The sequence below is a fragment of the Dipodomys merriami genome, unplaced genomic scaffold (assembly GCF_024711535.1).
Source record: "Dipodomys merriami isolate MVZ:Mamm:240054 unplaced genomic scaffold, mDipMer1.0.p SCAF_1, whole genome shotgun sequence".
Classification (NCBI taxonomy): Eukaryota; Metazoa; Chordata; class Mammalia; order Rodentia; family Heteromyidae; genus Dipodomys; species Dipodomys merriami.
Genome location: NW_027202270.1, coordinates 90,154,892 through 90,182,821, shown reverse-complemented (window position 1 = coordinate 90,182,821; position 27,930 = coordinate 90,154,892).

Genomic DNA, 27,930 nt, shown 5'->3' with positions numbered 1-27,930 from the left:
AAATAATTTCACTCCAATCTTTAAAGTCTTTAAATTTTAACACAAAATATACTAACTCTAACAAAATTTACTAACTCTACTTTTGTTACTGGCAACCTCTTTAACATCTAGCAAGACAAGATATTGTAAATTAGGACTCATCAGTCCTTTATATATACTATATACAGAACAAAATTAAACTGCATAGCTGCAAGAGATAATGGTCAATCTCACTTCACCATCAACCCACTGGTAGATGCCCTCAGCACATTACCTCCTTCCCTCCTGAGCCAGTACAAACACCTTTGTACTGCTCAGAAGTGCTTTCATTATTCCATTTCCAAAAGACAAAATTTCATTATGAGTTTTAGCAAAACAATATCTACAAAAATGAATTATGTACTACCTCTACTTTTGACATTGTGCATTTCTAACATCTAAAGACCAGATGTTTCAAATAATGACTTAAATGTCCACAATGTTCATGGTAGTATTGAATAAACCATACACATGTAACAATGAGTCTATTTGAAAAAGTCTTTTAAGTGGGAGCCTTCTAGCCCAGAACCATTCATTTCTTCCAACTTCTCTCCAGTATCACACTTGATACAGGTACACAGTCACAAATGTTACAATGTTGCTTCTAAAGTCCTTTTCAGAAAAGACATTTTATGAATTCTAACACAAAATATACAACATATGTGTTTACTAACTCTACTTTTGTCCTACATTGGCAACCTCTTTAATAGCTAGAGACTAGATATTATAAAATTAAGACTCATTTGTCCAGTCTATACAGTATATAGTACAGCAAAGTTAAATGAAATGTACATAACATATAGGGTCAGGGTTAAAAACTATTCTCATACACACTAACAAAATACCTTTTGCAGTAGTTTCCTTTTCACCACTTTCTTCAACCCAATGAATAAGTACAGATATCGCACTGTACACAGAGGTGATATCTCAACTCCATTTCTGAATACAGTATTTCCCAAGTTTTGCAAAGCTATCTATAGTTATTCTTTTACTTTTAAGTACACCAAGCACTTCTAAATAGCCAGAACTTGATATTTTATATGTGAACTTGCCTGCTATAGTCACAATACTGGTAATTATGCACATGGAGCAGTGGTTATGATCCGAGATATCTTTTAAATATGGCCATTTTGGCCCTGGGCTGTCCTCACCTCAATTCCTTCTTTCTTCCTTCAAATCAGTGGACAAGTATAGGCATAAATAGTGCTTAGAGATAGATCTAAATTTAGATCTAAATCCTCATTTGCAGAGGAAAATGACATTTCAACATAAAGTATACAAAATGTGCTATTTTACTATGTTGTATTACACTGGCAACCTCTTTAATATCTAGAAATTACTTGTAAAATTTAGACTTTATTTGTTGATTATATACACTATATACACATCAGAACTAAATATACAATATAGAAAATAGCATCTGAGGATGTCCAAGTATGAATGCATATTACCTTTTGCAGCTGCTTCCCTCCACCTCTTTCAAACCACTGAACGAGTACAGGCAGTACCTGCCATTCTGCTCACTGAGGTGGTTTCCCCATTCCATTTCCTAAAGATAGTGTTTCATGTGAATGATAGCAAAAAGATATATAAAAAGTGATGTTTTACTATCTCTACATTTAACATATGTTGGACACTTCTACACATCTAGATAGATGTTTTCAAGTAAGCACTCAACTACTCCACTATATACATAGCAGTCCTCACTGACTGCACACATATAACAAATTATAATCTGAAAAGTGTCTTCAAAATATGAGCATTCTAGAAACTTTGTCCACCTACCCACTGGGCTATAATGCTCAGATTTTCAGATCTTTTCTAGGAATTTTTAACACAAAACATATAAAGTTTATTAGTCTACGAATTCTATTTTACACTGGCAATCTCTAACATCTAGATGTAAGTTAAGATTCCTTTGTCCTTTATATCCACAAGAAAGTTAGGTACACAAGAAAGTTGGACGAAATGGGACAATGTTACTCTTCACTGTAAGCACTGGTATGGCCCTCTTTACATTTCTTTCTCCTGGAAATCAGTGCACAAACACCATACCTACAGCTCAAGGGATTGACCTTGAATCAACTCTCTTCCCATACCCCAAAAAATACATTCCATATGGGTTTTAACAAAAGACATTTAAGAAATGTATGATTTTCCTACTCCAGCTTTAAAAATGCATCACGCACTTGAGAACAACTAAGCGCATTGGACTGTGTATACAGTACTGGGGATGAGATGCACACAGATGGACAGTTGTCATGGACAAACGTCTTCGTGGTCACTCGTGTCTCATGGGTCTTCTGGTCCGTGTCCTCCAGCCCGGTCAGGGCAAACATCGCTCCCACTGTCCCGCCCAGGGCCGTGTAACATCGCCGCTCAGTCACTTGCAGAAGACATTTCCATGGCTTTCATAAACAAATGGGCACTGACAGGTGTGGATTTTCTCCTTCTGCTTGATCATATGTGGGCATCCCCTTCTCATCTGGAGTGTACAGATGGACCAAAAGTCGTCTTTTAGGAGGTTGGGGGAAGTTGAGAGCCGCCTTTTACATTTAGGCACAAGTCTTTCGGGGCTTCCGGTGGGCATGAGTGGGTGGCCCCACTGTTTCTCCCCGAGCACCCACCAACCGACGGAGCCAACTGTCACCGGGCCCTCGCGCGGGCTCGGCTCCCGGCAGGACCCTTAGGGCCTTCTCAGTCCTTGTCCGGGGTGAGGTCCCCTCTGCAGCAGGGAGGTCACCCCAGGCCTTGGATGGATGGGCTCCATCCTCCAGCCCGTGAAGGCCTCTGCCATTCTCTTCTCCTTACTGTGATATGTGTTAGCACCCATCCCAGAAGATCACACGTGCACAGGAAAAGAAGTTTGTCAGCAGAGGCTGACAAGGCCACCCTCCCCTCCAGAGAGAGAGAAATGGCACCTGCCCTTTGATCAAGGTTAAATATATAATTAGGGGCTAGAGTCAGGGCATAAAGGAAGTCCCCTCTGCCTGTGTACCCAGGTGAACATGAAAGATGGCACATAGCTGGGATGGGGCTTCTGATTTTTTTAATTGTGAAAATACCATACATAGGGGTTACAATTACATGGGCAAGATATTTACTACATTTTTTATCAAGCATTGTTGCCTCTTCCTTTGTTTCCCCATACCATCCCTTCTCTCCACCCCCCACCCCCACACCCTCCTACCACCACCACCCCCACCCCGCCAAAGTTGTAAAGTTCGTTTTTCGACATAATGACTTGTACATCTCATTGTTGCAATGGGTCCACCTGCATTCCTATTTAAACAGTTTGTTTTTTTTCCTTCCCCTCCACAAAGTATACCAACATCAAATACAGTGAAAGCAGGGGTTATACTGTGAGGAAGGGACATACAAAGCAACAAAGAAATCATCTTATAAATATGTTGGAAACAATCACAAGAAAGAAAAACATTTGAATCCTAATCTTGGGGTTCATTTTGCCTAACATCAACTTGTCTGACAGTTTCTGTCTCAGACATATACTAGTTATTGCAAATAAGGGAAACCATGGGACCTATGTTGCTTTGGGCCTGGCTTACTTCACTTAATATAATTTTTTCCAAGTCTTTCCAGTTCCTAACAAATGGGGCAATGCCATTCTTTCTGATGGAGGCATAGAATTCCATCCTGTATATATACCACATTTTCTTGATCCATTCATCTACTGAGGGGCATCTGGGTTGGTTCCGTATCTTAGCTATGGTAAATAATGCTGCAATAAACATAGTCGTGCTGGTAGTTTTAGTATGGTCTTGTTTGTGATCATTTGGGTAAATGCCCAAAAGTGGGATTGCTGAGTCATAGAGGAACCCTATGTGGAGTCTTTTGAGGAACCTCTATACTGCTTTCCAAAGTGGTTGAACAAGTTTACACTCCCACCAACAATGCAGTAAGGTTCCCTTATGTTCACATCCCCTCCAGCATCTGTTGTTATTAGAGTTCTTGATTATAGCCATTCTAACTGGAGTGAGGTGGTATCTCAATGTTGTTTTGATTTGCATTTCTTTTATAGCTAGGAAGGTTGAGCATTTCTTCATGTGTCTATTGGTCATTCTTCTTTCCTCTTCAGAGAAGTTTCTCTTTAAGTCTTTAGCCCACTTATTTATTGGGCAGTTGTTTCTCTTTGACTGTTCTCAGCCTGCTCACGCAATTCCTGTGTCTCTCTTTGTCTGTTCTCAGTCTGCTCACACAATTCCTGTCTTTCTCTTTGACTGTTCTCAGCCTGCTCATGCAATTCCTTTATTTATCTTTGACTGTTCTCAACCTGCTCAAGTAATTCTTGTATCAATCTTTGAGTAGCTTCCTCACGCTCATGAGATTCCTGTACAGATCTTTGGTTTGCCTCCTCTCTCTCCCTATCACGCTCACACTGAGTCCTTTGCAGGTTTTCATTCACCATGTTTACCAGAAGTGTTTGCAGAGCTCTTTAGGAACTCCCCTCAACTGGCCTGTCACCTGATTATCATGAGTGGGAGTTGAGATACCTGGACTTGCCATTTTTCTTACATTTTTCTGGCTTGTTCTGTCCATTTGGTATGAAAGTCACACCAATTTTGTGCTAGAACACTATTTTAAGACAAGCATCAACCAAAGTCCTGTAGTTGCACAGTCAAAAGACTGCAGATACAATCTAGTTCAACAGATACAATCCACTCAACCTCAAACAACTATGGATTAATGGACTAAGAACAGCAAGGAAGAATTTGGTAAGCCAGAAATTATTAGGTTTAGGGAGAAATGTGGGGAGAAATAGGATTAGAGGGATGTGGAGAAGTAAAAGAAGAGTGAATTTTACTAAGTCCTAATCTCAGAAAGGGAAATGAATTAGAATGATAGGTGAGAGATTAAAAAAGAGAAGAAAAAACAAAAACAAAAAATGGAAAAACAAAAATTCTTTAAAAATTATATAGGTTTAAAGAGATGATACTGCTATTAAAGAATTTAAGCCTAAGAGGTTGTGAATTGAGTAATTTCTGGATGAAATGTGTATAAAATGGGGGATAAGGTCTAATAATCGATGATGGGTATATATCTGAGGATGAACAGCAATTAAGTTATGCAAAAAGGAAAGAGAAAAAAATGAAGAAAAAAAGCCCCAAAAGCTCAATAGAGATTTAAAAAAGCGCGTGCTCACATATACACCTAAAATAAAAATTATGAGGAAAAAAAAGATTAATAGAAAATAAAAAAAATGTTAAAAGGTACAAAAAAGAGTTCTTTGATTTTTTGGGGGGGTGGGGGATGGGAAGATCCTGTATCTCCCTTGTGTCCATAACCAGTCTCTTGGTGGAGTCTCTGGTCTGCTTGTGGTGTTTGGTTTTCCTGGGCTTGATTGGTTTCTTAATTCAGTTTGAGCAGGCAGGAAAATGCTCTGCTTTACCCAGGATTTTGTGATCCTCCTCCCAGGCTAGTTCAGTGGGAGGGAGATCTGCTTTGAGTATCACAAAAGAGGGAGATGGTTTTTCCTTTAGTTTGGAGATGCTGTGATGAGGCTAGGTTCTGGGTAGGGTTGAGGCCTTTCAGCAAACAGTAGCTTTTCCCTGAGGGGCTAGCTCCAGAGACACTCACAGAGCCCAGCCTAGAGCCATTCTCAGGGTTTATGTTTACTGAATTTCAATTGATTGTCTAGGCTGCTGTAGGGAGGGGCAGCCTCTGGCTCTGTTTACCCAGTGAAGAAAGCCACTTCACTGGGGGCAGAGTTTTCTCTGCCTGGGCTGGGTGACTTTCTCCTGGGTGGAGTTGAGCCTGGCAGGTCTGGTCAGGTTCCTGTGACCTGCTAAATGACTCTTTTGTTTTCTTCCAAGGCCTGAGTTGGAGCTACCTTCTCAGCAGGGCCTTTGTCAGTATCTAAGATGGAGACCTCCTGTGGTGGTGGGGGGGGAGGGGTGGCCTTCCCTCCTCTGCTCCCTGAGAAGGAGTGAGAATGCCAGGGTTCTTCTCAAGCCAGAGTGTTGGTTCCTGGGTTGTCTCTGGTCTGCGATATGCAGGATGAAGATATCTGCTCCTTGTCAGTTATTGCTGGTGTTGAGTAGAATCTGCTCACCAGCTGCGTCTGGTGCCTTTGTCTTGTGTTGTGAGTATGGCAGCTAAGGCCACTGCGGCTGCAGCTGTGGCTACCCGCAAGTGTTCAGATCTGTCTCCTTGCCTGGATTTTCCCTCTCTGGCCAAACTCTCTGTACTGTAATGGCACACGGTGTGATTCTCTGGCCTAGGACTGCTGGAACACTAAAACTGCTTTCTATGCAAGACCTTGTTTACCTCCAGCTTCTCCTCTACCTGGGGCTTCTGATTCCAGCAGTTACAGTTAGGCAGCATTCCCCCGGATACTCCAGCTGGGGGCTGGGGTAAAACATGGCTCTAAGAATTGAGTGGAGGAATGGCCAGGGCTGAAGGCTAGCTGCAGTTAGGACTGTCTAGATCAACTGGCTTTGTGGGAGGGGCTCAGGAATGAGATGGAGAGAATGCTAACACCATGTCTGTGGCCATCCAAGGACCCCATGTCCTTGGAAGCCAGATGAGGCTGTTAGCCCAGTTCCAGCAAGGTGGGGCCTGGGCTCCCAGAGGCTATCACCACTGTCAAGTCATTGCAATGGGGGATGGGAATGTAGGGCTCTTGTAATAACCTGTGGGACTCTGATAATCAGCGGGGCCCAATAGTCAGTGTGGCCCCATGGCCCGGCCTGCTGGAGGGGGTGGGGCATCAAGATAGGCGAGCCTCACAAAAACAGACGTGAAGACCAATGGAACAGAATAGAAGATCCAGAAATAAATCCACAGGCCTACAGCCAGCTGATATTCGACAAAGACATACAATGGAAGAAATACAGCCTCTTCAACCGCTGGTGCTGGGAAAACTGGGCGGCCACATGCAGAAAACTAAAAGTGGACCCCAGCCTATCACCATGCACCAACATCAACTCAAAATGGATTAAAGACCTTAACATTAAACTTGAATCTCTGAAACTACTGCAGGACAGAGTAGGAGAAACACTTGAACTAATAGGCACAGGAAGGAACTTCCTGAACAGAGTCCCAGGGTCACAACAAGTTGGAGAGAGACTCGACAAATGGGACTACCTTAAAATAAAAAGCTTCTGCACAGCTAAATCTATCGCAACCAAGCTAGAAAGACAACCAACTAATTGGGAAAAAATATTTACCAGCAATATATTAGACAAGGGGTTAACATCCTGTATATACAGGGAACTCAAGAAACTAATCCCTCCCAAACCTAACAAACCGATTACTAAATGGGCAAGGGAACTAAAGAGGGACTTCTCAAATGAAGAAATAAAAATGGCAAAGAAACACATGAGGAAATGTTCATCATCCCTGGTGGTGAAGGAAATGCAAATAAAGACAACCCTGATATACCACTTTACCCCAGTCAGAATGTCCCAGATCCACAAATCAGCCAACGACAAATGCTGGAGGGGATGTGGAGAACGAGGAACGCTATTACACTGCTGGTGGGAATGTACACTTATACAACCATTTTGGAAAGCAGTCTGGAGGGTCCTTAGAAAGCTAAAGATTGACCTCCCTTACGACCCAGTCATACCACTTCTAGGCATCTACCCTGAACAACAGGAACCAATATACAAGGACACGTGCACCTCCATGTTTATTGCAGCACTGTTCGCAATAGCTAGGATATGGAAACAACCCAGATGCCCCACCACAGATGAATGGATCCAAAAATTGTGGTATCTATACACAATGGAATATTATGCAGCCATTAGAAATGACAAAATAATGGCATTTGCAGGGAAATGGATGGAGCTAGAAGGAATCATGTTGAGCGAGGTAAGCCAAGAACGAAGAGACAAACAGTACATGGTCTCCCTGATAAGTGGATGATAAATCCAAAATGTTAGGTGATATGACAAAACTAACAGGACTTAAGAAACAAAGAACTCCCACTCATCTGGTTGAACCACTACCAAATATCCCCATGCTGCTGATCACATATATGGTATATAACATGTGAGCACCGTTATATATTACAGACTGTGATAGACAATTTGCTCCAGGAAAGTTAGAATGAACTTGTGACTTTAAATGAGCATCATTATTGCACAATGCTGTGAAATTCCGGAAATTATGTAATCACTTAATCACAATCAAAAAAAAAAAAAAAAAGAACCTCGGGGAAGGTAGGGAAGGAGGGGATGGTAGGGGGAAAACAATGGAGGGGTAACAATGTTCAAGAGGAAGTGTACTCATTACCTCACTCATGTGACTGTAACCCTCTGTATAGTATCTTTACAATAAAAAAATTAAAAAAAAATAAAAAAAGATAGGCGAGCCTCACGTTCCACAGACCAGGCCACGGGATAGAGCAGGGCTTTGAGAGGCTGACATCACTGCCCCACAGGGCAAGGCCAGAGGGGCCTGCCATTTCTCGGAAGGAGTGGGGCCTGCTGCTGAAAGGGGCGGGGCATGCTAGTGGAGGGGTGGAGCGTTGAGCTGTCAGGAAGTGATTTGACAGTGGGCACCTTGGGGGAGGAGCATGAATGGCAGTTGGAAAACCATCAGGGGAAAACCATTAGAGGAAGGACCATTAGGAAAAAACCGTTTTAGTGTGGAGGGAGGGGAAGGAGTAGGAGTAAAGGAGAGAAGGCTGGAGGGGAAAGCTTGCCAGAGCAGGGCAGGCCTGTGGAGGACAGGGCAAGCCTCAGGAGGCCATTTGGGGCTTCTCAAGGAAGCCAGTTAGCCCTAACTGGCTTCCTTGGGAGGTCATTTGGGTCCTCCTCAAGGGGCCATTTGGAACCTCCTCTGGAGGCCATTTGGGACCTCCCTCTAGAGAGGCCTGTGGAGAGGCGCCTCCCAGAGCAGAGCAGGGCAGGCCTGTGGAGAGTGGAAAAGCCTGCAGTGGAGGAGGAAGGGAAAACAGGAAAATCCTCCTCCTTTGGAAGTTTGGAGGTTTGGAGGTTTGGAGCTTTGGAGCTTTGGAGGTCAAAGATTTGGAGGTTTGCAGACCAGTTAATAAAGGTCTGGGGGATGGGGGGCAGAATTACCTATTGGAGGCTTGGAGGTTTGAGGTTGAGGCTGCTCTTGCTTCTGGGTATCTAGCCCAGGACAAGGTAGTCTCAAGACTCTTTTCTGGTGTAAATAGTGTAAATAAACTTTGGTCCACCTTTTACTGTCTGTGCCTCGATTGATTGTCTTGCTCTCTGGAGGTCATAAGTATCTCATTGCCAGGAGTGCCCCTGTGTCATGGGGAAGCAGGCCAGAGTCTGCCTCTCACCGCACTCTCTAGAATTTCTTTTAGTGAAACATTTTCTGAAGATTTTTCTTTTAAAAATCTATTGTTTTCATTTTAGTACTTCTTAGTTTTTAGTTTTCATCTAGTGGTCATACATATTTATATAGGGTGGTATGACCACAAAACATGTGTGCTGTGTAATGCTCAGATCAGGTAAATATGCATCATCTCAAACATTTGTTTCTCTTGGGAACATTCAAAACTCCCTTTACAAACTATTTAATCTACAATTGAATGTTGTCAACCATAGTTGATCTACTGTGCTGTAGAATACACTGGAACTCATTCTTCTTACCTCTCACACTCAGCAGTACTCCTCTGGCTTTTTTTTTCATGAGGGGAGGAGGGGAAGGTGTGTGTCTGTAGTAATGGGGTTTGAATTCACAGCTTTGCACTTGGTAAGGCCAGTGCTCTACCACCGGAACCACACCCTCAGCCTTTTTCACTTTTTAGATATTTGTAAAACACAGTCTTGTATTTATGCCTAGCCTGTGAGAAACAGAGGTGAAGTCCTGCCCCATGCAGGGCCACTGGGTGGGGAGGAGGCTGGGCATGGGGGGCTGGGCACCAATATATATGGGCTGGGTGTTCCAGAGGGAGGGGGAGGAAAGACTTGTCCAGCATGCTGCCAGAGGTGCCTCCCAGAGTGAAGCAGTGCCCAGGCCTGTGGAGAGGCCTGTGGAGAGGCCTGCGAAGGGGAAGAAGAAGAAAAAAAACCTTTCCCCCTTGGAGGCTGCAGCTATTCTTAGTTCTGAGGTAGCCCAGGACAAGGCAGTTGTAGACCAAATAATAAGACTCTTTTGTCACCTTTAATTTGTGCCACCATGGATTTTCTCACTCTGAGGTCATTACATTTGGAAACCTCATCTGTATGGTATCAGTCCTTGGTCCCCAGGAAACACCCTGAGGGGATGGCTGCTGAGAGATGTTTCTCAGCCCCAATGTTGCCCAAGCCTCCCTTGAATGTGTGTTTCCTGAGGACCAACATGGACAGGAGTCATTTGGAAACCCTCCACGGGTGAGTCTGGGCATGTCTGCTGAGACTCAGTGAAAGGCTGGATGTAGCATTACTTCCCACATCTGAGGCCGGGACAAGATGCTGCTTGTGCTTCCTGGGACTTCCTTGGGAAGTCATCTGGGACTTCCTTGAGAGGTCATCTAGGATCTCCTTGAGAGTTCATCTGGGGAGAAGTCATCTGGGATCTCCTCAAGAGGTCATTTGGGACTTCTTTGAGAAGTCATCTGGGACAGGTGGGACATGTGGGTTAAATATCTGTGGCTACTTGTCTGTGTTTGTTACTAGTTCTATGTCCTGAATACACCTCCACTTACTCCTTTTTTCCAGGATGGGAAAACAATGTCCTAAAGTTCTTATAAGTAAAACTGTAACTGAAAATCTTCTCCCCCAGTGTTACAGGATCCCCTGGAAGAAGATATACTGGTCCAGTCTCCCCCTTATTCTGTGCCATCAGTGTCTCCAATGTTAAGTCCTCCCATCCATACCAGAAGTGGTTCCTTGTACTGCCCTGAGGACTTGCCCAAGAATCGGATCACAGTCCTCTTACTATTCCTGAGACAGGCACCAACCCCTAGGGGAGATTGGGCAAGCCCCCTTTCTAGTGTATGTTCCTTTTACAACTAATGACCTGTACAACTGGAAACAACAAAATCCATCCTTTTCTGAAAAACCCCAGGGGCTCATCTCATTATTGGAGACAGCATTCTTCACACACCAGCCCACCTGTTCTGATTGCCAACAAATTCTACAGGTGCTTTTCACCTCGGAAGTAAGGGAGCACATCTGGTGCAGTGCCTTGAAGGCAGTCCTTGGGTGACCCAGTCCATTTGGAATGAGTCTTTCCCCTGACTCACCCAAGCTGGGACTAGAACAGTGATTGAGGTAAGGAGATGCTTACCAATTGTTCCCAGACTCTGTTAGCAGGGAGATAGGTGCAGTGGCTAGGAAGCCAACTAATTTATCTAATGTAAGTGAGACTCTACAGCTCCCCAGTGAGTCACCTGCTGCTTTTCTGGAATGGCTCTTGGAGGCCTATAGGACCTATATGCCTATAAATCCTGAGGCTCTGGAATATCGAAGAGCCCTAAATATGGTCTTTGTTACTCAGTTGGCCCCAGATATTAGAAAAAAGCCTCAAAGGTTAGAAGGTTTTGAGAAAAAGGTGACTGAGTTGGCAGCGGTTGCCCAGCAGGTGTTTAACAAAGATACCATGGAGGAAAAACAGTTTAAAAAGGCAGTTGAGTTTTAGTAGCAGCACCAGTACAGGGATCAAGAAACCCTCAGTGACAGCATAACTCACTTGCAAATGACAGTAGGGAACCTCTGAGACTAGACCAATGTGCTTATTGCAAACAAAACGGACATTGTAAAAGGAATGTCCAAGGAGGAAACAGATGGTACATGATAGGTTAAGTAAGCATGTTAGCTGCCTGGAAACTGTGTTCATATCTTCTGAGAAATATGGCAAGGAGCTCAGGGCTCTGAAATCTAACCTTGTTGAAGTTAAAAATCAGCTCTCTAAACTTAATGAAAAGGTGGCAAAGACCAACAAAAAATTTACACACTCTTGTCTGAAAACACTGGCTTGAAAAAGACTCTGAACTTCTAGTTTGTGCCAGTCAAAACCCACAAAGAGGTTAAAAGTGCATTGAAAAGCACACTGGAGAAAACAAAGAAAAGATTTGAAGACATAAATCAGGAACTTGTAAAAGTCAAAGATGAAAACAAAATCCTCAAAAGGAACCTGTAAAACACTCAGAATCAAATGGAAGCCAAGTACATCAGCTTGGATGAGCACAAGGCCAAGTTGAGGGCCATGGGTCAGAGGCTGAAGGAAGCACAGGATGCCAATATTGCCATCTTTGCTGAATGCAAGAAAGGCGAGGAGGAGATCCTTATGTTGCATGCAGAAATCAAGACCCAAGAGAAAGAACTAGACATGATACAAGAATATATTAGGCTGAAGTACATGATTATCAACTTTGAAGAGTTTGAGTGGAAAAAGCAACAGAGAAAACTGAACGAGCAGTTAGTGGAGCAGACACAGAAGTGCCATGTCAGAGAAGAGGCTGAGAAAAGTGAGCAGGAAAACAAGTTCAAGGAGATTGCTACTCTTTAGAAAGAGTTAAAGGACATGCATGCTCTGATGGGGAATGCCTGAGAAATGGAAAGAACATTAGGCAGCAAAATTGAAGAACTAAACAAACAGTTGAAAGTCTGTCACAAAAATATACCGAAGTAAAGGACTAGAAAGAGAAGCTACTAGAGGAAAAGGCCACAGAAAGTGCAATGCAGAAGCAGCATGTCCCAAGGAACAGGTGGAGGCACTGAAAAAGCCACTCAAAATCACCATTGAGAACTTAAAGTAGGCGCTGAAAAGCTAGCAAAGGTGCTGTGAGGAGGAGCAGCAATCTGTATGCAGGTTGCAGCAGCAGTTAGACAGTCAAAGGAATTCTGTGCCCCTGGCAGAACATTTGCAGGTTAAGGAGGCCTTTGAGAAGGAGGTTGGGATCATGAAAGCAAGCTTGAGAGAAAAGGAGGAGGAAAGCCAAAATAAAATGGAAGAAGTTTCTAAGCTCCAGACTGAGATTCAGGCATTAAAGAAATTAGAGACCCCTGAAGTCCAGGGAAACAACTGAGCTCATCAGGAAGCTTGGGAGGCTGCCCTAAAGCCAGCGGGGCCTCTAGAGCTACTAGTCATTACACCCCTACCAGAGCTGCCAAACAGGCCTCACTATTCAAAAAACAACAACAACAAAAAAAAGATTTAGAATTGGAAAAACCTTCCCTACTGAGACACTTCCCTCTGGTTGGAGAAAGCTGCAGGATTGATGGATATTCCTCCCTCAGGCCCTGGGGCGGACCTTGGTTAAACTGACACATCAAAACACTCACTTAAGGGAAACTCGCCTGAGTCAGTTATTGTGAAGTGGAGAGGGCACTGTTCAGGGAACCTCACCTGGTAAGTTTTGTGAAGTGGACTTCATGAAGGTAAAGCCTGGAAAGTCCTGTTAGTACTAGTGGACACTTTTTCAGGCTGGTCTGAGACATTCCTGACAAAAAAAAACCAAAACTGCTCAAGTTACAGTTAATTCTTCTATTTGGCTTACCCTTAGCAGTGGGGTCCAAAATGGCCCAACTTTCACAGCCCATATTACTCAATTATTAGCTAAGACCCTAGAAATAAATTGGAAATTACATTGTATTTGTAGATCTCAGAGTTCAGGACAGGTGGAAAGAATAAAAAGGACCTTAAAGGAAACTTTTAACTAAATTAATTACAGAGACTGGCCATAACGGGGTAAGCTTCCTCCCCTTCACTATCTGAGCAAGATGTACACCTTATGTTAAAGGATTCACTCCCCTCGAAATAATTTATGGTACACTGCCCCTTTGCCACACCCTAAGCCTGATTGATGGGGGAGAATTTGGCCCAATAGAAGGATGTAAAAATCAATGATTTGATTGGACATAAAAAGCAGTGGGGAATGTGAGAACCAGAGGGGCAGGAAGTCTTGCAGGCTCCAACAGGTGCCTCCCAGAGCAGAGCAGTGCCCAGGCTTGCGGAGAGATGAGAGGCCTGCAGAGAGGCCTGTAGAGAGGCCTGTAGAGTGGTCTGTAGAGAGGCCTGCAGAGAAGTTAGAGGTCTGAGGAGAGGAAGAAGAAAAAAACACCCTCTTGGAGGCTGCAGTTGCTCCTGGTTCTGAGGTAGCCCAGGACAAGGCAACTGAAGACCGACTAATAAAACTCCTTTGTCACTGTTAACCATACCTCTATGGATCATCTCATTCTAAAGTCATTACAGTCCTATTTAGTCTTCCCATTAAGCTGGGATAAGAGGCATATTCCACCACATCCGTCTTTTACTGGTTGGGATGGGGCCATGAAACATTTTTTTCTTTTTCTTTTTTGGCCTGGTTTGGCTGAACATCTCTGCCTCCTGATTAGCTAGATTACAGAGGTGAGCGACCATACCTAACTTATTTTTAAATTATGAAGTATGATCTGTTTTATGTAAAATTTGAGATTAGTAGTTATTTTTGCTTTGATCTTTTAAGATATAAGCCCAATATTGTTTGGTGTTCATCATTGTTGTTGAGAAGTCAGGTTTTAGTTTAGTTTTTTCTTCTTTGAAAATAGTCTCTTCCCCCCCCCCTCCTCTCTAGATTCCTTTAGTATTTTCTTTTTTATTTAGTAGGTCTCCATTGCTTTATATAAATTGCCTCAAATTTCTTTCCTCATGAATGAATCTGTAAATTGATCTTTTATTCATTTTTGAAAACTGCTTATTTATTATCTCCATATATATATCCCTGTCTCATTCACCTGAGTCTCTCTTCTATCAGCAGTTCTACTTTTGTAGTTTAAGGGTTTTTATTCTGTTTTCTTTAGCTCTATTTCCTTTCTATTGTAATTCTCAGTATTTCATCTTGGCAAGGTGTCAAGACAACAGCATAATAAGCTAGATTCCAGATGAAGTATGCTGTTAGGTAGGCACTCTACCACTACTGAGTCATGTATACATCCCTCTCCTGAATTGTTAAGTAAGGATTTTGAGACTAAGCTTAGTTGCATGAACTTGGAACAATACAGTTGAGAAATGGGTAGAATAAATAATTGTTTGGCTTACAGGTTTACAAGCTACAATTTGGCTCATATCTGGCATACCAACATTCTATTGAGGTAGAAGAAAGATTAACAATAGCATTCAGAAGTTGGAGATACATTTCCTATTGAAGATCCTGTTGTTTCTGATATTGACTTGAACTGAATGGCTATGTCTATGGATGGCCCCAATCAATACGTTCATATGTAAGACAGAGCTGATGGTGGGTAGTCAGTTAAAGCTAGTTTGGGACATAGGTACATATTTCTGCTTTTTTTAATCCATCATATTTTTTCCTCACTGTGGAATTTCTAAGAGTATAGTCATATACTGCAAAGATGAAAAGATAAGCCTGATGAGCTGAACTTCTCTCAGGAAATTAAAAAAAAATAAACTGAGCTCTTTTCCTCTTGGTTTCTGCAGATTACTCGCAGAGCACAAGAAAAATTCTTTCTTGGGAAGCTACTTTTACCATAAGAACAATGATAGCACATACATCCTATGAAAAAATTAAGTCCATGGGCTAGGAAGGTGGCTCAGTGGTAGAGCACTTGCCTTGCATGCCTGAGGCCCTGGGTTTGATTCCTCAGCACCACATAAGCAAAAAGATAAAAGCTGGAAGTGGCGCTGTGGCTCAAGTGGTAAAGCGCTAGCCTTGAGCTGAAGAGCTGAGGGACAGCGCCCAGGCCCAGAGTTCAGGCCCCATGACTGGACCTCCCCCCCCAAAAAAAAAATTAAGTCCATAATCTCTCTTCCTGATAAGATATGTTTTCTCACCTTATAACATAATCAGCTGATTTTCTGGAACAGAAGCAAAGAGAAAATCAGGACTAGGCCTTTCATCTGACTGATAATGTATTTATCAAGAGCTGCTATAGTAAGACCTAAACTTGGTATGCAGGGCAAAAGGATTAGAAACTTGGTTCCTATTCTCTGTCTTCTGATCACCTATTCACTTCACTTGCCCAGTTACAACTTTCCCTTCAAGGGATGTCCTTAAGGAAGCAGACAGAGCTGGCCATTGCCATTCTACTTACTCCACTGACTAATATTTCTCTTCAAGGACTTCTCTCTTTTTTATTTCTGATTATTTTAGCAGTTTTTTCCCAATGGGTGGTGCATGTAGTACTTCCTTTTAGATGTTTAAAATGTTGGAGAAAAATTTTGCTTAAAATGCAAAATATAATTCTATTCTATTAGAACAATTTGCATTTGCTTTGACTAACAGACATGCTGATCTCCATTTTATACATAATTTCCTTTGGAGTTGGGTTACTAGGGAATGTGTGAGGGCACAAAATCTTCATACTTCTTTCTTTTTTTTTTTTTTTGTTAGTCATGGGGCTTGAAGTCTGGGTCTGGGCACTGTCCCTCAGCTCTTCAGCTCAAGGCTACTGCTCTACCACTTGAGCTACAGCACCACTTCTGATTTTCTTGTGGCTTATTGGAGATAAGAGTCTCATGTACTTTCCTGTCTAGGCTGACTTTGAACCATGATCCTCTTATCTCAGACTCCTGAGTAGCTAGGATTACAGGCATGAGCCACTGGCACCCGGCTTCATACTTCCTTCTTAAAATAAGGAAAATAGAAGATCACCTAATTAGAGTGGAGCTATATCCTGTTGGTCAGCTTTATTGATTTTGTCTGGGAAATTTTGACATATTTGTGATTAACATTGTTTGATTAACAGTGAAGATAATGTTTCAATTATTAGAAGCTTACAAAGTATCTGGTACTTAATATATACAACGTAGTCATTGCTGCATCCTAACAAGATCCATAGAAATAAAATAGCATGATTGTATCAACTTTACAGAGGGGAAATAAAGATGTAAGAATTTATAGTTACTGGCAAAATATCACATAGCTTGACAGAAACAGAACTGGCTAAATTCAGGAGAAATTAATCTTCTCTAAGAAACTTGCATATATTTCTCTGGCTAATGTGTTGTTCAATCAATAATTTTAAATATCTCAACCACTGAATTGGAAAAAATGGCAAATAATTGTTCAAGCTGGTAATTTAGAGCTCTCAGGGGAAGCACAGAGGACAATATATGAATAAAGATACATGTAGAAGTGGTCTTTACTTTTACAACCATCCCCATCGCTATCTCCCAAGCAGCTGGGATTATAGGTATGAGACACAATGTGCAGCCATTTTTGTGTGTCTATTTCTATACTTATAAACTTAGCACTGTCAGAGCCAATAGTCATGGTACAGTATTTATATACCATGAAGTACCAAATAAATGACTTGTGCAATTATTGCATAAATTGCATTTGAGCTTAATAGTCTACCTACTAAAAACTAGGGCACTGGTGGTGGCTTGTGTCTGTAATCCTAACTGTTCATGAGGCTGAGATCTGAGGATCACAGCTGGAAACCAACCCAGGCAAGAAAATCTGTGATACTCTTATCTTCAATTAACCAGCAGAAAGCTGGAAGTGGAAGTGTGGTTCAAGTGGTAGAGTTCCAGCTTTGAGCAAAAAAGCTAAAGGACAGCACCCAGGCCCTGAGTTCAAGCCTCAGTATCCCCCAACCTAATACACAAAGGAAGGAGACAACAAAGTTATTTTGAGTTAGGACTTACCTCCTTTATTACACAATAAGAGATCAGTATATCCCCAGATTTTTTGTCTTGGCAAGGATCTCAGATATGCTTCAGAAGCCCTTTGCTGTCAGAGCATGTGTGCCCCAGTTGCAGGTTTGGGGATAGCCTACAGATGCCTGGAGATCATCACTGTGTCTTCTCCACAGAAGTAAATGCCTGAGTGACTGGGCTGTGTGTGAGTCAGTGATATGCAAGGAGTTTTGCTGCTTTTTCTCATCCAACTTTGCAGTTATTTTCCCATGAGTTTTTTCTTCCTCAGATCTGTGTAACATCATCAGGAAGATGAGCTTTCCATCATACTTCTGCTTATATCAATGTAAGATATATAATGTCTTTGATGCTGAGGATGTTGTTGAAGTTCTTGGCTACTGACCCCTGTCCCAAAAGACAATGAAAGAGACCACAGTAGACTCAGTAAGATATTCACGGTCACAGTAGAGATGGTGATTTCCTCCCCTTTCCAAACCCATCCTGGGAAGAAACATCATCACATCAACATAGAACACCGTGTGTGTGTGTGTGTGTGTGTGTGTGTGTGTGTGTGTGTGTGTGTGTGTGTGTGTGTGTGTGTGTGTGTGTGTGTGAGATTATTGGGGCTTGAACAACTCAAGGTCTGGTGAGTGCTGTTCCTAAGTTTTTTTTGCATAAGCCTGGTTACCAGTTGAGCCACAGCTCCACTTCTTTTTTTGGTTTTGTTTTTGTTTTTTGGTGAATAATTGGAGATAAGAGTCTTACAGACTTCTCTGCCTTGGCTGCCTTTCAACCTCAATCCTCAGATTTCAGCCTCCTGAGTAGCTAGGATTACAGATGTGAGCCATTGCTGCCCAGTAGACACTGTCTAACTTTTCAACATGCATCTGGTTCTCAAGAGGCCTTCCCAGGACAGAAGATTACTCATTACCTCTCTGCAGAATGAAACACATACTCACAGGCTGCCTGTAATCCCATCAACCTCAGAAGTACTTTCAGGAGAGTCTCCATCCCTTGACTCCTCAATGAAGAAAATTAAAACAGATTTTCCTGAAGGGTCCCTCCAACAGAGGTGCTTTTAGTTTATTTAGTGAAGAAGAAACCAATCAGAGGTCAGCACTCTACAAAGCAACTCAGCTACTTTTTAAACATTGCCAACCTTTGGCTAGACAGAGAAATGCTCGGCAATGATCTGTGGATTTAGTTTATCTGAGATGCATCCATTTATTGCTATAAGCTATGCCATTTATTATGAAAGCAGAAAATCCTTAGTTGGAGTTTTCCTTTTATAATTAAGAGAACGTCAAGAATTTTTTCTTTTTGTAAATATATTTTTATTTTCTTTAGGTAGTTGTACAAAGCAGTTGCCATTCAACAAAGCAATTTATGAATACAGTGTTTTTAATATTAATGTCCCCCTTTTAACATTCTCACCCACCACTCTCACCCCACTCTTTCCCTCACTTTTCTCTGTCAAGTTTATATTTGGCTTGTATATACTTATGCAATCATAAAACATATATGTATAGATTTGTTCTGTTCATTTATTATTACTGTCTGAAAGCAATTCAAATTTGAACCTGTCTTTTTTTAATTTGCACACATTTACTGGTTACAGTAGTTTTCATTTTGTAAATTTTATAGAATTTCCAACACAGACAGTTATATTGCTTGCAAAAGCATAGTTTTCCAATCAAATGTAGTTTACTTTTTTCTTACCTTAGTTTATTATTGAGTTCCTCCAGGCCACTGATGGGGAGAAGTGATGAGAAAGGATGTTCAGATTGGTTCCTCATCCTGGAGGAAGCACTCAGACTCTCACCATCAAGTCCAATGTGCAAAAGATTAAGGAAGTTCCTTTTCATTTCTAGTTTTGGAAAATTTTTATGAAGAATTAACACTGGATTTTTATCATTATGAGATCTTTTTTCTAGAATGTTACATTCAATTTGCTGAAATTGCATTCAATATTTATACAGCTATATCCATGAGGGCTATTGAATGGAGGGCTTTTTTTTTTTGTAATGTCTGGATTTAGAATCATGGTTGCTGTGACATTTTAGAATATATTGAAAAATATTCTCATCTCTTCAACTTTTCTGATGTTTTGTCATGTATAAAAGTTTGGTTTAAATAATGACTCAATTATTGATAAATTAATATCTTACATTTATATATGCATATATTTTATTGAAATGTAGACATTTTGCTTTTCTTAAAATATTTTTTATTATAAAGATATTGCACAAAGGGGTTACAGTTACATGAGTAAAGTAATGAGTATATTTCCTATAGACCATTCTTACCCCTTCCTTTGTTTTTCCCCTACTATCCCTTCCCTCCCACCTCCCCAACTCCAACCTCCCCGGGACAAAGTTGTAAAGTTCATTTTCACCCTAGTGTCTTGTACATCTCTATCCTCTATACTTATTTCAGAATTTTGTTATTTCCCTTCCCATCCCCAAATTATAAAAATGTGTGTACAAAAAGCATGGCACCAGAACCAAATACAGTGACAGCAGGGGTTATACCATGGGGGAAGAACATACAAAAGAAACAAAAAAACACATAGTATATTATGGGTACATTAAAACAACAGCAACAAAGATAAAACCTCTTGTGTCCCTATCTTGGGGTTCATTTCACTTAGCATCATTTTTATGGTAATATATACATAGCTTTTGACCTTCCTGCTTGTCCTAGACATATACAGTTATGGCACATAAGGGAAACCATGGGACTGATGTTTCTTTGAGTCTGTCTGAATTCACTTAATATAATTTTTTCTAAGTCTTTCCATTTCCTAATAAATGGAGTGGTGTCATTCTTTCTCAGAAAGGCATAGAATTTTATTTGATCTATCTATCTATCTATCTATCTATCTATCTATCTATCTATCTATCTATCTATCTATCTATCTATCTATCTATCTATCTCTATCTATCTACACACACATACCATATTTTCTTGATCCATTCATCTACAGAGGAGCATCTGGGTTGGTTCCATATCTTAGCTATGGTGAATAATGCTGGGATAAACATAGTTGTGCTGGTAGCTTTAATATAGCCTTGTTTGTGATCCTTTGGGTAAACACCCAAAAGTGGGATTGCTGGGTCATAGGGGAGCTCTATGTGGAGTCTTTTGAGGAACCTCATACTGCTTTCCAAAGTGGTTGAACAAGGTTACACTCTCACCAACAATTCAGTATGGTTCCCCTTTGGCCACATCCTCTCCAGTGTCTGTTGTTATTAGATTTCTTGATTATAGCCATTCTAACTGGGGTGAGGTGGAATCTCAATATTATTTTTATTTGCATTTTTTTTTTGTCAATTGTGGGACTTGAACTCCAGGCCCTGGGTGCTGTCCTTTGAGCTCTTCAGCTCAAGGCAAGTGCTCTGCCACTTGAGCCACAGCGCCACCTCTGATTTTCTGGTGGTTTGTTGGAGATAAGGTTCTCATGGACCTTCTTGCCCAGGCTGGCTTTGTACCATGATCCTCAGATCTCAGCCTCCTGAGGAGCTAGGATTGAAGGCGTGAGCCACTGGTGCCTAGCTGATTTGCATTTCTTTTATGGCTTGAGAAGGTGAGCATTACTTCATGTGTCTATTGACCATTCTTATTTCCTCTTCAAAGAACTCTCTCTTTAACTCTTTAGCCCACTTATTAATGGGGCCATTGTTTCTTTGAGGATTTGTTTTTGGGAGATTTAATTTTTTGAGTTCTAATATATTTTAGATATGAAGCCCTTGTCTGTTTTATGGCTAGTGAAGATCTTCCTGTTGATGGGCTTTCTATTGATCTTGCTAGCTATGTATTTTGCCATGTACAAGCTCTGCAGTTACATTCAATCCCATTTGTCCAACTTTTTAGATCTGTTGTGTTTCTGGGTCTTTATTTCGACCTGTGCCAAGGAGCCCTAGAGTTTCTCCTATTCTTTCCTGTAATGTTTCAGGGTGTCTGCTTTGTTGTGGAAGTTTTTGATCCATTTGGAATTGATTCTGGTGCAGGGTGATATATAAGGATCTAGCTTTAGTTTTCTACAGATGTTTAACCAATTTTGCCAGCACCATTTACTGAAGAGGCTGTATTTCTTCCATTTTTTTTTAGCTCTTTATTGAAGATTAGGTGGCTATAGGGCTGTGGGTTCATTTCTGGGTCTTCAGCTCTATTCCATTTGGTCCTCAGGTCTGTTCCTGTGCCAGTACCAAACTGTTTCGATTACTGCAGCTTTGTAGTAGAGTTTGAAATTTAGTTTTGCTATTCCTCCAGCGCTGTTCTTTCTGATAAGTATTATTTTTGCTATTCGAGGTCTTTTATTGTTCCATATGAATGTTTGGATTGCTTCTTCTATTTAATTGAAGAATGAGGTTGGGAAATTGATAGATATTGCACTGAATTTGTAGATAGCCTTTGGCAGTATTACCATTTCATGATGTTAAACCTCCCAATCCAGGAGCATGGGAGGTTTTTCCACTTCTTTAGTTCTGCTTTAATTTCCTTTTCAGGTTTAAACTTTTCATCTTAGAGGTCCTTCACTTCTTTAGTTATCTCCTATGTGAGGCTATTACAAAAGGAGTTGCTTTCCTGATTTCAGCCGCACTCTTCTTGTTATTCACAAACTGCAAAGCCATTGATTTTTGAGGGTTACTTTGCCAAACTTTCAAATCTGCTTGAGTAACTTGGAAGTAAAGTCTATGGGATTCTTTAGATATAAGATCATGTCATCTGCAAAGAGCGAGAGTTTTACTTCAACTTTCCCTATTTGAATCCCCTTTATGTTTGCATCTTGTCTTATTTCTCTAGCTAGGCATTCTAATACTAAATTGAGGAGGAGTAGAGAGAGCAGACATCCTTTCCCATTCCTGAATTTAGAGGAAATGGTTTTAGCGTTTTGCCATTAAGTATAATGTTGGCTGTAAGTTTATCATACACAGCATTTATTGTATTGAGTGACGTTCTATGGATTCCTGGTTTCTTCAGAGCTTTCATCTTGTCAAATGCTTTTTCTGCATCTATTGAGATAATCTTGTGGTTCTTATTTTTGCTCTTGTTGATGTGATATATTATATTAATTAACTTGTGTATATTGAGCCAGCTTTGCATCCCTGAAATGAATCCTGTTGGATCATAGTGTATGACTTATTTAATTTATTTTTTTTGCGTATGATTTTTTTATGAGTTGTTGAAGTCAATTTGCCAAAATTTTGTTGAGAAGTTTTGCATCAATGTTCATCAAAGAAATGGGTCTATACTTCACTTTCTTTGATGAGTACCTGTCTGGTTTTGAGATGAGATTTATGATGGCTTCATAGAAAGAGTTTGGTAGTGAACTTTCAATTGCATTGAAAGTTGTAGAAGTATTGGTGTGAGTTCATCTTTGAAGGCCTTGTAGAATTCAAATGTAAATCCATCTGGTCCTGGGCTTTAGGTGGGACATCCCTTTGCTGTTCCTATTTTGATGCTTGATATGGGTCTGTTTAATTGATTTAAATCATCTTGGTTTAGTTTGGGAATGTCAATATTTGCTAGAAATTCATCCATTTCTTCCGATTCTCAAACTTATTAGCATAAGGTTTGAGAAATATTCCCTTATACTGTTCTGAATCTTGGTTGTTTCTGTGGTGATGTTTTGCTTATTTGGGTGTGTTCTCTTCTTTTTCTGATCAGATTTGCTAAGGGTTTGTCAATTTTGGTAATTTTTTTGAAGAACCAACTCTTTGTTTTGTTGTTTCTTTCTATGGCTTTTTTTTGGACTCTAATTCATTTAATTTTGATTTGATCTTAATTATTTGTTTCCACCTACTGGATTGAGGTTTGGCTTGTTGCTCTTTTTCAAGGAGCTTCAGGTGGCTCATTAAATTGTTTTTTTCAGATCTCTCCAATTTGTTGATTTAGGAACTCAGAGTTATACACTTGCCTCTGAGTACTGCCTTTACTGTGTCCCAGAGTAGCTGGTAATTTGTGTATTCATTTTTTGTTGAATACCATGAACATTTGAGTGTCCTTTCTAATGTCTTGCATGACCCACTGGTGGCTCATCAGTTTGTTTTTCAGACTCCATTTGCTACAGGATTTTCTTTGGTGGCTTTTGATGTTGAATTCTAATTTTATTCCTTTGTTTTCTGAGAGAATTCAGGGCATAATTTCAATGTTTCTGTATTTGGACAAATTTGCTTTGTGACCTAAAATGTTATCTAATTTGGAGTATGTTCCATGTGCTGCTGAGAAGAACGTGTATTCTGATGCTGCTGGGTGAAATATTCTGTAGATGTTTGTTAAGTCTAGTTGGTCTATGTGGTTGTTTAGATCCAAGCTTTCTCTGTCATGTTTTTGCCAGGTTGATCTATCCAGAGCAGATAGTGGTGTGTTAGCGTCCTCAACAATTCATGTCTTTCGATGTATATGAGATTTTTAAGGAAAGTAGCATTTCTTGGATAAATTTGGGTGCTCCATTATTTCTTGAATAGATATTTAGAATTGTTTTATTCTTCTGAAGAAGAGATCCCTTTATTAGTAGTGACCTTCTTTATCTCTTTTCACTAATTTTAATTTGAAATCTATTTTATCAGATATTAAGATTGCAACTCCCACCTATTTATGAGGGCCATTTGCTTGGTAGATTTTATTCCAGCCTTTCACTTTCAGAATACATTTGTTTTTGTGGGCAAGATGTGTCTCTTGAAGGCAGAAGATAGAAGGATCTTGCTTTTTGGAGAGTTAAGTCCATTAATACTGAGAGTTAGGAGCAAGAGGCATTTGGTAGTTCCTGCCATGTTATACACCTTCTTAGGGGTTGTGCCACCTGGCCTCTTCTTATGATTCTCAGATTCTCTGGGGGCTGTTTCTTGGCCTTTATCATGCTCTTGTTGGTTTTCTATGTGTATGACATTTTTAAGTATCTTTTGTTATGCTGGTTTGGTGGAGATATATTGTTTCAATTTTTCTTTGCTATGGAAGCTTTTTATGTGTCCCTCAGTTATGAAGGAGAGTTTAGCTAGGTACAGTATTCTTGGTTGATAAGTGTTTATCTTTAGGGCATGGTGTATATCATTCCATGCTCTTCTTACTTTCATGGTCTCTACAGAAAAATCTGTACTTAATCTGATTTGTTTTCCTTTATAGTTGATTGATCTTTCCTCCCTGACAGCTTTAAGGATCCTTTCCTTTGTCTCTATTGATCCTGTGCAGAATTTCAATGTGGTGGTGGGATGTCCTGTTATGGTCTGGACTATTTGGGCTTCTAAAGGATTCTTGTATCTGAATGGACCTATCTTTTAGCATGTTTGGGAAGTTCTCTGCTAGGATCCTGTTAAATAAATTTCCTAGACCTTTCACTTTTGTCTCTAGGCCCTCCTCTACACCCATTAACCTTAAATTAAGCCTTCTGATGGTGTCTTCTATCTGTTGGATAGATCTATCATATTTCTTGGATTTGTCTTGAATATTTGTCTGTTCTTTCTCTATAATGTCTATTCTGTCTTCACTTGCAGAGATTGGATCTTTTGCATGGTCTAACCTACTTTCAAGACTTTTTTATGTCCTTTCCTTCTAATTCGTCAGATTTGATGGCTTCAAATTCTTTGCTGGAACCTTTTTTAGATCTTGTATGGACTTTACCTCCTTGATTTGGTTTTCAGTGTTCACTCTCAAATCCCTTAATTGATTGGTTATAGTTTCATTGTATTCCCATTCCTTCTTTTGGACTTCATTCAACATTTCCTTTGTGGATTCCATGGATTCCTCCAGATTTTTGTTTGTGGATTCCATGAATGCCTCTATTAATCTTTGGTTATTCTCATTATGCTCACACAATTCCTCTATTAATCTTTGATTAGCCTCCTCATGTTCATGAAATTCCTTTATTAATCTTTGGTTACCCTCATCACGCAGCCTCATCAGACTCATGCATTTCCCTATCACACTTACACAGAGCCCTTTGCAAGCCTTCAATCTTTTCATTCAGCATGTTTATTACAGTAGTGTTTGTGGAACATTTTGGGAGCTTTCCTCTGGATTATCCATTAACTGCTCTGCTGCCTGATTATCATAAGCAGGATTTGAAATACCTAGACTTGCCATTTTTCTTGTGTTTCTCAGCTTTTCTGCCCATTTGGGTATGAAAGCAAAACCAATTCCTTACTAGAACACTATTTTAAGGCAAGCATCATTCCAGAACCCTGTAGTTGCACAGATTGTTTGACAGTCAAAATGAGTACAGATACAATCTAGTTTAACAACAAATAACTAGGGATCAATGGACTAAGAAAATAAAAAAAGGAGTCAGGTGACCAGAAATTAATAGGTCTGGGGAGAATTGTGAGGAGAAAATAAGATTAGAGGAATGTGGGGAGGGAAAAGGAGAGAGGGAAGATAACTAAGAGCTAAATTCAAAGAGAGGAAAAAGAGAGAAGGAATGGGGAAGAGAGATAAAGAAAAAGAAAAAAAGAAAAATAAATAAAAATTTTAAAAATGAAACACTTAAAAATTACATAAGTAATAGAAATAATACCACAACTAAAGGAGCTAAGGCTGAGAGTTTGTGAATTGAGTAATCAATATCTGAATTAAGTATGCACACAATAAAGGATAAGGTCTAATAATCTTAGACAGGGATGTTTCTGGGGATGAGCAGAACAGTAATTAAGAAAAAAAAGAAGAAAAAGGACCAAAAGGAAAAGGAGTAAAAAAAAGAAAAAAGAAAAAGGACCAAAAGGAAAAAGAGTAAAAAGAATTTTTATAAAAAGCCATAAAAGTGATGAAAAAATAGAAAACAATGTTTTTTAATTTAAACAAATTATGTAGAAAAAGAATTCTTCATTTTTTTTGGGGGGGGGGACTTGTGTCTCCCCTGTGTGAGTATCCAGTCTCTGGGTGGAGTCTCTAGCTTGCTTGTGATGCTTGGTTTTCCTGTGGCATAGTTGATTTCTTATATCAGCGTTTGAGCAGGCAGAATGAAGTACTGCCTTATTGGCACAGGGCTTTAAGACTCTCCTCCTAGGCCAGCTCCATGGGAGGGTGATCTGCTTTGAATGTCACAAAAGAGGGAGATGGCTGTTTCCTCTAGCTTAGAGTTGCTTTGAGGGAGCTAGGTTGTGGGTAGGGTTGTGGCCTGTCAGCAATCCGTAGCTTTTCCCTGAGGGGCTAGTTCCTGAGACACTCATGCAGCCCAGCCTGGAGCCATTCTCAGGATATATGCATATCCAGTTTCCAATGATTTTTCTTTTACCCTCCTGCAGCTGGAATTGCTGCCTGAGCTGCAAAGAGGTGAGGCCACATCTGGCTCTATTTATCCAATGAAGAAAGTTGCCCCACCCTGGTCTGGAAGGCCAAATTTCCCAGGAAGGTGGGGGTGGGGGTGGAGCTGAGCCCTGCAGATGAGGTTCCTTTGATCTATTGAATGGCTCCCATTGTCTTCTTCCAAGGCTAGCTGCTCTGGCCTGGTCTTTGTCAATATCAAAGCTGGAGTTCTTCTCTGGTGGTGGGGGAGGGGCTACCTTCCCAAAGTTTCTCTGTGAAAAGGAGTGGGACTGTCTTGTGGGGTACTAACACCTTTCCCTTGGTTTCCTGACCATCCACAGTCTGCCACTGTCTGTGGTCAGCAGGATGAATATTTCTGCTCCTTGTCAGTTCTTGCTGGTGGTGATTAGAATCCCCTCACACACCATCTCTGGTGCCTTTGTCCCTGGTTCTGTCTGTTGATCTGGTGGCTGTGGAAGGAGCCACCACAGCAGGAGACATTGGAGAGTACTCCAATCTGTCTCCTTAACCAAGCTGCCTGAATTTTTCCTCTCTGGCCAAACTCTCTGTACTATGATTGCACAGTTGGTGTGACTCCCTAGCCTTGGATTTTTCACCAGAACACTAAAACTGGTCTCTACATGAGAGCTTGTTTAGTCCCTAGCTTCTCCTCCACCATCTTTCTCCTGACATTTTGCTTTTTATGTCTCTATTTTCACCATATTTTGAACTTTTTTGTCACATATCTGTGTCTATAGAGGTCATGAACCCAATAGCAGCATGCTATAATTTTTGCTTTATATCATTATCTTTGTAAGAAAACAAGGGAAGGAAGGAAAAAATATGTGATCTTTTATATGGATCCCTGACATTACAATTTCCAGAGCTATGTGGGTTAAAGTTACTGTCTGGTGTCATTTGCTTGCTCTGAAATAGTTCCATTCCCTTTGCATTTTATTTATTTATTTATTTTAATTTCTTTTTTTTTTTATTGTGAAAATACCATACAGAGGGGTTACAATTACATGGGCAAGATAATGAGTACATTTCTTATCAAGCATTGTAGCCTCCTCCTTTGTTTCCCCTTCCCATTCCTTCCCATCCTCCCTGAATTTTATTTTCATGTTTTGTCAAATATTAAAATCACATCTGTACACATATATACTA